General features: G+C 37.4%; 1 protein-coding gene across 6 annotated transcripts in view; it reads right to left on the reverse strand.

Moving 5' to 3' along the window:
- Nucleotides 1-9,736, reverse strand: part of LOC127961293 (amyloid beta precursor protein binding family B member 2) — a 52,056-nt gene extending 42,320 nt beyond the window's left edge. For all 6 annotated transcript variants that reach the window (XM_052560519.1, XM_052560604.1, XM_052560748.1 and 3 more), the window contains exon 1: nucleotides 9,642-9,736. The gene's annotated coding sequence lies outside the window, so the exon portion shown is untranslated. The remainder of the gene's footprint in view (nucleotides 1-9,641) is intronic.
- Between the last annotated feature and the right edge of the window lie 899 nt (nucleotides 9,737-10,635).

Below are 10,635 nucleotides of genomic sequence, written 5' to 3' on the forward strand. Positions count from 1 at the left end.
AGTATTGAAAGGGAACGTACTCGGTTACTAACGTAACCTCGGTTCCCTGAAATACGGGAACGAGTACTGCGTTCCTTGCCATGCTAAAAAGGCTGCACAACTCAGTCGTCGCTTCAGTCGAAGTAACCTGAATTCCTGTGGCGAAGCGGCCAATATATAGCCAGATTCCCCGCCCATATTGGCGGGCTTTGGCGGGCTTCGCTGCCATAGGTTCGTGCAGCACCGCTGCCAAGCCATTGGTTTGTTTTAATAGCACTGCACGATCCAATGGCTGTGCAGTTTCACTGCGTGATTGAATAAGGCTTCAGTTCAGGAGAAAAAGGGGGTTTTTCCCATATGCGTCTTCGACGCAGTACTCGTTCCCGTATTTCAGGGAACCGAGGTTACGTTAGTAACCGAGTACGTTTTACAACTTAATGACATCGAAGAACTTAAATGAGATTTCTAGAACCCACTGATCTGAACAATGTACAAATAAACATCAAGAACTGTTTCTAAAGTTTGGAGTTCTGAATAAGGATAGAGCTTTTCAGATATTCCCAATAAGAAAAAGAAAAACTTTATGGAAAAAAAAGCCAACTTGTGCAACAAAGTCTCTCAAAACCAAATTATGTAAGATATGCTAGTATCCATAACCTACTATTAGGTCTCATTCTTTAGTGCTTTATGTAATATACATTACTTTACAATAATGCATTTGGCAGCCACTGTTATCCATGCAGCTAACATTGCTGACATTGCTATATATATATATATATATATATATTATAGTACAGCATTTATGAATCTTTTTTAATTTTAGTAAAAAAATAAAACAATGCAGAATGCATCTTTAAAGAACTCTTTTTAGTGCATACTTCTATTTTTATAAATTAATTCTAATGACTATAAGATACATAGTTGTAGGGAAAGTTTCAGAAATGTTGTCCCCAAAAATACAGCCAGGTCAGAAACACACACACAGCAGTTGAACTGAAAGTCTGCATCTTCTGTGCTGCCGCTGATCGAAGAAGAAAATGCTGACGTACGTCAAAAACAGCTAAAATGAAGACTGCTTCTGATGCTGTCTGCTCGGACACTGCTCTTATCAAGAGCGACAAGTATGCATAGATTATATCATCCCCTAATAATAACAACATCATAAATCAATGATGTCACACCAGACAAACACACAGCTAAAGGTTATGTGAGAATCAGACAAGGTATATTCCTGACTTCATTTGCTATGACAAATGTGGTGCTATATAAATAAACTTGCCTTGCGATTCTGAATTTTTTGTGCATCATTAAGTCCAATTCTGAGGGGAAAAAATTTATAATTTCCTTAAAGGGGGGGTGAAATGCTATTTCATGCATACTGAGTTTTTTTACACTGTTAAAGAGTTGGATTCCCATGCTAAACATGGACAAAGTTTCAAAAATTAAGTTGTACGTTTGAAGGAGTATTTTTGTTCCCAAAATACTCCTTCCAGTTTGTCACAAGTTTCGGAAAGTTTTTTTCGAGTATGGCTCTGTGTGACGTTAGATGGAGCGGAATTTCCTTATATGGGTCCTAAGGGCGCGTCTGCCGGAAGAGCGCGCGCTCCCGTATAGCAGAGCACTGAGAGCACAACAGACTTCACTGATCAGAGCGAGAGCGACGCGAAAAGTCACAAAAGAAGTGTGTTTTTGGTTGCCAGGGCAAGACAACCCTGCACAGATTACCAAAAGAGAAACAGCATTAAGGGACCAGTGGATGGAGTTTATTTTTACAGAGCATCAACGGAGTTGTGCAAGTGTTTGTGTTTGTTCCCTGCATTTCGAAGATGCTTATTTTACAAACAAGGCTCAGTTTGACGCCGGATTTGCACATCGTTTATTTCTTAAGGATAATGCAGTCCCAACGAAAAAGGGTCACGATCGTGTGTTGGAACCGCAGGCGGTGAGTAAAACTGCTTCAAATATTTCTGTGTTGTTAACTTAGCTATCAGCGCGTAAGCACATCAAGTAAATAACATGCGATGTTGTCATCAAACTGCACTTTCCACATGTACAGCTTAAAAAAAAAAGACGACATAAAGTGGAACTTAGTCATTTTCCAAAACCGCTAAGCAAATATATACAGTTTCAGTACATACCACATAGAGAAGCCTTTGCTGATGCTACTCTTGTTAAATTTCAGCCTCTGGATCTGTGTCACAGCTTCCAAACGCTCTCAACGCAAAAGCTTACTGGCGCTTGTGATTCTTTAGCTCCGCCCACACGTCACGCCTCCAGGCGCTCGTGTTTTTCCGGGAAAAATCGGTACAGACTATCTTTCTCTTATAAATATAATAAAAATAAAGACTTTTTGGAGTTATGAAGGATGCAGTACTACTCTATATGTACTCAAGATTAACAGGATATTGAGTGAAAACGAGCATTTCATCCCACCCCCCCTTTAATATTGGAGTTTATATATCACAATTCTGAGAAAAAAAGTCGGAATTGTGAGATAAAAAGTTGCAATTACGTTTTATTTTTTATTCTATGTCAGAAACAGATTTACATAATGCTAAAAATTTGGGATGTGAACAAATCCCTGTCGATTTGGGATCTTTTGGGACCGAAGTAACCACCAGGAACTACCCAGAATACCTTAGAAACTGGCAAGCACCTAGAACACTCTAGCATAAAAAAAAATCTTGATAATTTGGCGATCCTCTTGTTTTTGGCTTGATAGGTGTGCATGAAATTTAAGCAGCACACATGACCGATGTGAAACACACACATATACTCACATATTCCTTTGGACCTGTCAGTTTTTTGAAAGCGCATTGCTTTGAGGCATGACAATTAGTATAAAAATTACCATCTGTGCCTGACAGCCTTGACAAAACATACACACACGAAGCTGAGAAATATTGGAAATGCAGATTTGCTTTCATGTGCATATGTAACCTGCATCTCACCTCATCATTCTGTCAAAAAGAGAAACACTAACAAAAGAAACAAGATGGACATGACAGAGTTCATAAACAGGAGAAGACTGCAGAAGCAAAGGAACTTTCTAGAAGGTTAATGTGCAGCATCTGTGTTTGTGCATTTCACATGTCCAAGCCGGAAGAGCATGAAGAAGCTTTAAACTGACATGCCAACACACAATCACAACACACAGAGGAATGTGAGTGAGTGTGTACTCAGACCCTGTGAAAACATCCACAGCAAAGAGGAAGTGATGTCAGGCTTGTCAATAACTGTGACCTTTCATTTCAAGGGAACTGTGAGCTGAATTATCAGGCAAATAATCATTTTTCCAAGTGGCAATTAATGCCAAGTAGAGGTGTGCGATTTGTTGTTTTAAGGATGTGTGAGCTGATATTATCGAATATATAACTCAGTTTGCAAAAAACAAACAAAAACACATCTTGAAAGTCCAAAAGCATTACCTGTGTGATGAAGCCTATTAGAATGCATTTAAAATGCCTCTATAATTCAAGTTATGAAGGCAAAATAATATGCCTGTGTAGGTTTTGCTTTGTATATTTATAAGATATAATATAGTTAAGCAATAATATTACACAAGCAAGAGTGCTGTTTTCCTGAATATTAGCACAAGACCACAATCGCGATATCGATGTGATAATGATATTATACAACAGTTCAACAAAAAGAAGTTGATATTGACTGAGTTACACTTCAGACACAATATTGTCTGGGGGTTTTTTTTACAACAAAAATAGCTCCAAAAAAGTAGAAGAGCATTTGTGCATTCCAGAGAAATTGGGAGTTTTTTAATTAATCAGTGATTCAATGATCCAGTCATAATAAAATATCACTTGTTTTGTTTCTAAAAGAATCAGATATTTTGAACGAATGATCGTTTGAATGAATGATTTAACTAATCACTCATTAAGACAGGGTTTTGGCTTCATATTTATTTATTCATGACAGGTCTGAACCAGCCAGGGTACCAGCACAAACACACACTCAGCAAAATACTGTTCAATTACTGTTATCAAAAAATCCCAAATTATATCAAGACACATTTTCTTTTTTTAATTTTGGACACAAAAGCCAAGCAAATAATGCAATCCAACTCAAACCCACATACAAACTTGGGGTAAATGGTGAGGAGAATATTAATATCACCAAGTAAAAATCCAAATGGCTGTCTGCTTCCAACAGCAACAGAGAGGAAGAAAGAAAATGAGAGCAAGAGAGAGAGACAGAGAGAATCAGGAGCAAGAAATGACAATACAAGCCTCTTATTGTTAGGCTTGAATAGAAAACAGGCGTATGGACACACACATACACACACATACACTGGGAATGAAACAGCACTTTTATAATCCTGAGTCAAGCCCAAGGCAACTGTTAGTCAGATGAGAGGAGTGTGATAATGTTACACACACATAAACACACACACATTATAAATGACAGTGGGATCTTGGCATGGTCTTACACCCTTCTGTGGAAAGCTGGACTGATAAAGGATGAATGATGAGTCTGTCTGCTCCCTCCTCAGTTCTCTAAAGTTAGTCTGAGGCCAGCATCCCACTAGACAGTTTTTAAGCTGATTTTCAGTCGTAAGCTTTATTTACACAGTGATTCGAGAATCAGAGGGAGGTGGTGCACGCAGCCTCATCTCTCAGATATGAGCCAAACTTTTATTCAGCACAAAGCCACATATGATAAACGTTGATTGCACATAAGGGACAAATACACACTTACACACATTAAAAAGGTAAATGTTCTCTATAAATGGCACCATAATTTCAGTCAATAGTTTATGTTCACAAAGCTTCACATTCATTTGATCCTCAATTGTGCCACTGAACTATGAGACAATCTAAAATGTAATCGAAGAGTGCTTCATTTTATTTTTAAAGACTTTTTTTTTTTTTTTTGCATTTTAACCTTTATTTAGACAGTTGGCCGGGACTAGTACTGTGCAATTTTTTGGAAGAAAGAAAAACAAGCAACAAGGTCCACCCCAGGACATTTTTTTTCTAACCACAAAAGCAAAAAAACAGGATTACTACAATGACAGCAACATCTGAGAACTAAACTGCTTCTGAAAAAAAAACACATCTTTATCAGGTCAATGTGTAATTTGTCAGCTAAAAAGTAATTTGGCTCCTAAATATTTAATTTCACCAAAATTAAGTTGTTTCAAGTAACCTGTGGCTACTTCAGCTTCTCAAAAACTAAGTCAACTTAAGTTTACACCCCAAGTTTTAAATTCCTGTATTCATGTAATCCTAAATGAACACACAAGCTGAAGCTCAAGGCCTGCAGTAAAAACACCTTCCTGTAAAACAATAAAAGAGAGCAATAAGCCAACAGTGCAGATGTACCCCTGTACTACATACACCCCCTCTCAGCCATCACCTGCAGTCCCTCCACAGCACCTCCCTCTCTCTCTCTCTCTCTCTCTCTCTCTCTCTATCCCACTCTGACTCTCTTTTTCCTCAGTCAGTATGTCCAGACCCTTAAAGAGGGAGACAGAGACATTGTGCAGCAGTCTGCTGGAATATAAACCAACACACACACACACACACACACACACACACACACACACAGAGTATGCCCTGAGGATGCTGCTATTAGCAGTGACATTACATCGCTTACCTAAAAAAAAAAAATACACAGGATGCAACAAGGATACCAAATCCTGTATGAAAATGGTTACCGATACCAATATTGACAAGGTAACATCACTCGAGTCCGCTGAGATGTGTGTGTCTGTGAAAGATAGAGAATGAAAGAGAGCAATGGAATAAGAAAGAGTGTGGAATAAAAGTATATATATATAAAATGGGTGAGATGTTGGATATTTTCATTTCTGATATTTACAATTTACAAGTTTATAGAATTTATTATTTCATGTTTTTTTTTCTAACACAGTATAAGAGAACATCAGTCTCATACATTCCAAAGCTCAACAGTATGGATGTCCTGCTGGTTCAGGGCCAGTGTGAGAGAGTCTTGGGCAAATTAATGGAACTGTGCCACAAATACATTTCTAAAGACAAAATACATTTCTAAAGAACAAGTCGTTCATTTATGTGGTGATGCATGCAAGTGGAAATACTGGTAGGGCAAATTAAATTCTTATTGTTGCCATGCTAACAAAAAAGAAAAAAAAAAGATCAAAAGGAAAGGTGAATGTATTTTCATACTGCAATGTGTCTCATCATAAAAACGAGATAAAAAAAGAGATGTGCAGGCTGAGCAGTATGAACATGACAGCAGAAAATGATATTATATGAAGGAATGTTCTGGGTTTAACACAAACTAAGCTCTATCAGTGAAATGTTAAATAGTCAACATCCAAATGGGTCAAACTACCATTACTAACATTAGGGGAGTTTTCTGTCTTGACTGTTATATGACAATTTCAGGCTACAGTATGTCACACACCAAAAATGTTTGTTTATGAAATTCAAGTTTGGTAGCATACCCTATATATATATATATACACACACAGGATGTTTAGACTTGTGGTCATCAGACATTATAGATGTATATAATAATGTCTGATGACCACCAGTCTAAACATCCTGTGACACTAAGCACATTAGCACCCAAACAAAAATCACATTTCTGTATAGGCTGGCAATGTGTGCACTGAGAATCCAGATAATTTGGCCTAGCATTGTAGCAAGAGTTCACCAAAATATAACCCATGATGAATGTTATAACAAACATTGCATCATATAACAAATCTTGATGAGCACAGGCTCTGGAAATAAGACTTTCTGACCACAAACATTCCAGAGGGCTCTCATTCCCAAAGCAGCGACCTTATGCCAACCAGAGCACAAGGACATCTGAATCCTTCACAAGGATACTATTTTCACTAGACTAGGCTGAACTGAGCTGCTGTTTCACAACAAAAAGACAAGGAGTAAAGGGATAAAGTCAAGTTTAGGAGATCAAGAAGAAGAGAAATTGGGACAAGAGCCAATGTAAACGTCAGAGGATTACACTAAGATTTCATTCCTTATGAATACAGTACTGTAAATAAGATTATCTAAAATATGGTGCAAAGTAGCAATTTGCTTTATATGGGACAACTAATGCCACGTCTAAAAGTCTGAGACCTTATTTAACATCTTAGATTGTGCACTATTAATAGGCCAATAATTCATATAAAAATTAACATTTGTGCCACTGATCATGTAAACCCATTAGTACAAAATGTCATACAATCAAAAGACATTATGTTTATCACGTAGGCTAAATCAGGGATTTTCACATTTTTCTTTTTATGCAAAGAAATCCCAAAAATGGCAATCCCCCTGCAAGAGACCAGTGTTCCTAAAATTCAGTTGCAGCTACATATTTTTATACATGGCCTGTGAGAAATATATTAAGTGTGATATTAAGACAACATGCTGTTTCCAAATTAAACAACTGGCTTTAATGTTTATTATGGTACTGAAGTCAAAAAACATGAATAAAATATTATCTGGAGAATACCTTGTATTAAGATGACAGTGTTTATTTGTTCTACCCAGTATGAGAGATTTGTATACATTTTTTACTTAAAAAATAATTATTTTGCTTTTATTTCTTAAAAACAATGAAACACTTATGTATTATTGATCTCATCATTTTTGACAATATATTGAAAGAATTTGACATATTTCAAGAATTACTGCATTTAAAATATGTAATTAATATGTTAGTTAACACTGGAAGCAGAAGTATTTTCTTTCAAGTTTTACATTCACATATAAATCTGAATGACTTTACATCTCAAAATTATGCTGGCCTAATATATATTAAAAAATATTAAAGGATTAGTTCACCCAAAATAACAATTCTGTGATGTCTTACTCAGCCTCATGTCATCCCAAACACATAAGACTTTCAACTATCTTCAGAACACAAATTAATTTTTTTAATACTCTCACAATTTTTTGTCCATTCACTGAAGACTATATAATGAACATTTTCAAGGTTCAAAAGGAATCTATTTAGGTTTAATTTACATATAAACTTGACACAGAAGAACAAACCTTATTGGTTCTTGATCTTAAAGCACGCACGTTCATCAATGTTGATATGCGAATAAAAACTTAAACTATAATGTCATCATATAACATGATGTCATCTCTTCAGAAGAGTTGGATTAAACTCCTCAATTAATATTTTATGACTGCTATAATGTCTTTATGTACTTTCTGAAACTGAAAATGATTATTACATAGATTTTCAATGGACACAAAAAAAATTGGAAGGAATATTTCAAAAATTAACTGTTTGGAATAATGTAAATAATAAGAGAATTGTCGCTTTTGGGTGAACTCTCCCTTTAAATTAGAAACATTTTCACTGGGGGCTTACTGCTTCTGTATATACATCATTAATATTAATATATATTATTAGTTTTAATTTTTATACATTTCTATATCAAATTGTTAATAATATTTATGTTCATGCCCAATGCTAGAGCTTATAAACAGACAGCCCCATGAAACAGTCAATCACACCCCACATCTCTTGTGAGTAAGGCCCAAGGATGCAACTGCTTATAGTTTACAAACAGTTTACAAACACATTTATAAGATCATAAAGAGGCCGAACACTAACATCCATGCACCACTGCCATTGGAAACAACACTGCTTTCCAGAAATGCAGCAATCAGCTTTGAAGTAACAGCAATTCCCAGAGATGCTCTCAATGTTGCATATGCTTTCTACATTTCGACCCATGAATTATAGGACAGCTAGACATCGCAAACGCCTTACTGTGAAAGACCCCGTGCTGGAGTAGAGTATAATTGGCTATTGTAGTTTTGTGCAAGACTGGAAGGTCCGGGGAATGTGAAATGGTCATACATCTAGAAGATGTCTGCTCTTGGAGCTGCCTGTGCCTGCCGCAGAACGAGCGTCATGAAACAGGACGAGAGTCTCGCCACTGCGACGCGCTCCTACAGCAGCGGGTGCGCACATTCAGGCCCACGGGCGCGCTCACGCTAATGATTCTTTCAAACACACATGTAGGTGCTTTAACTTAAACAAACAAGCGCGTTTGCCTCAGCCCTGTATGACAAGACTTTCGATTCCCGCTGCTTTGACTTCTCCATTGGCCTGGCCTTGAACATGGGGCCGGAGCCTGCAGTAGACATGAGAGGAGAGAGGCGAGGCGCGTACAAACAAGCGTGGGGAAATAGACGTCCCAACTGGTACTAATTAAATAGCATACATCCTAATGTGTAAGTAACGTTAACTGTGAAAGTGTAGGGTAAACAGCGAAGCGCAAAGTGACCGGTTAAGCCAAGAAAAATTCAAAAGGAGGTCTGCGACCACACGAACGACCCCCGTTTACAGGCGACCATTCCATCAGAAATAGAACGAACTGGGCTCCAAAATACGCGGCAAAATCGTTACTGTGTATCAAGCGATAACGTGTTTGTTACTGTAGCAAATCCCGAACGTTCGCTCAGACTATAGAATAATTGAAACATTCAGAAGCCAATCTACTGAGGCGTCTATCTGCCTTCTGCTATCTCTGTTAAAGCGAAGCACGTCCACAACTCAATATTTCCAACCTTTCAAACTCATTACCAACAAAAATGGCAAACGGCAAAATTAAATGTTCTTAATTCATAAATCCAGCTGCTCTCATGTCCAGGTTAATAAGTATATTGGCAAAGCACATCACTCACCTCAGATGTCAGCACATATTCCCTGTTCTCCTCCTTTTTTTCTGGTTTACCTATCTCGTCTGTTCTCCTCCAGCGAGGTACGATTCGCGAACGAGTCGTTCATTTGAATCGGACCTTTCTGAATGATTCGTTCACGAAAAATCGGTCCGTACAGTTGTCAACAAATCTGATTCATTGAACCGAAAATCTTGCACGATTCGTAAAGAACCGAAAACCAGGGAGTTAATATTTCGATTGAAGCATCCAAAAACCTTTCTAGAAGAGTGATGAAAAATTTATATTATTGTTGTTTAATGTTGATGGTAATGTTATGCAGTTTATGCTCTTAATTTATGTTTTTATGAAGTGGAAAATGAATGCAACAAATTTAACTAATACATGAATTTAAAAAAGAAAACATCCTTGTTAATAAAAAAGGCAATATATGCAAGGAAAAAGTAATGAAATAATGATAAACGTCATATGAAAATGGTCTGTTTTCAAAGAGTCACGACAAAACAAAAATTTATGGTTAACAGAAGGAGTAGTTTGGATAAAATGCTTTCATTAAAATGAGCAAGTTTATAGTTTACTGGAAACAACGTCCACATATGGCATGCCGAGAGGTCAGGTACAAGGTTATGACGTATAAGAACCGCCAATTCATTTTCAACCGGTTCAATGACAAACAGTTCGAAAGAACCGATTCGCAGAAATGAATCGGACTTCCCATCACTACTCTCCTCCCTTCCAGATATCGAGCGCAGGCTTCCAATCCGCGTCTCCCCGGAAGGCAGCGGACCAATCAGCCAGCGGACCACAAGAAACACACTCCCGGAGAAAAGAGAGAGCGTGACCGAAAGTTTGGAGAGAGGGAGAGAGAGAGAGAGAGAGAGAGAGAGAGATCCACACAACACAAGCAAGCTCGAGCAAATGTGACACTGAAAACAGAAGCTGACCTAATATTTGTTTAAATGAATTTGAATATTTGTTTAAATTAATTTATAAAGCTAGG

The sequence above is a fragment of the Carassius gibelio genome, chromosome A1 (assembly GCF_023724105.1).
Source record: "Carassius gibelio isolate Cgi1373 ecotype wild population from Czech Republic chromosome A1, carGib1.2-hapl.c, whole genome shotgun sequence".
Taxonomy (NCBI): domain Eukaryota; kingdom Metazoa; phylum Chordata; class Actinopteri; order Cypriniformes; family Cyprinidae; genus Carassius; species Carassius gibelio.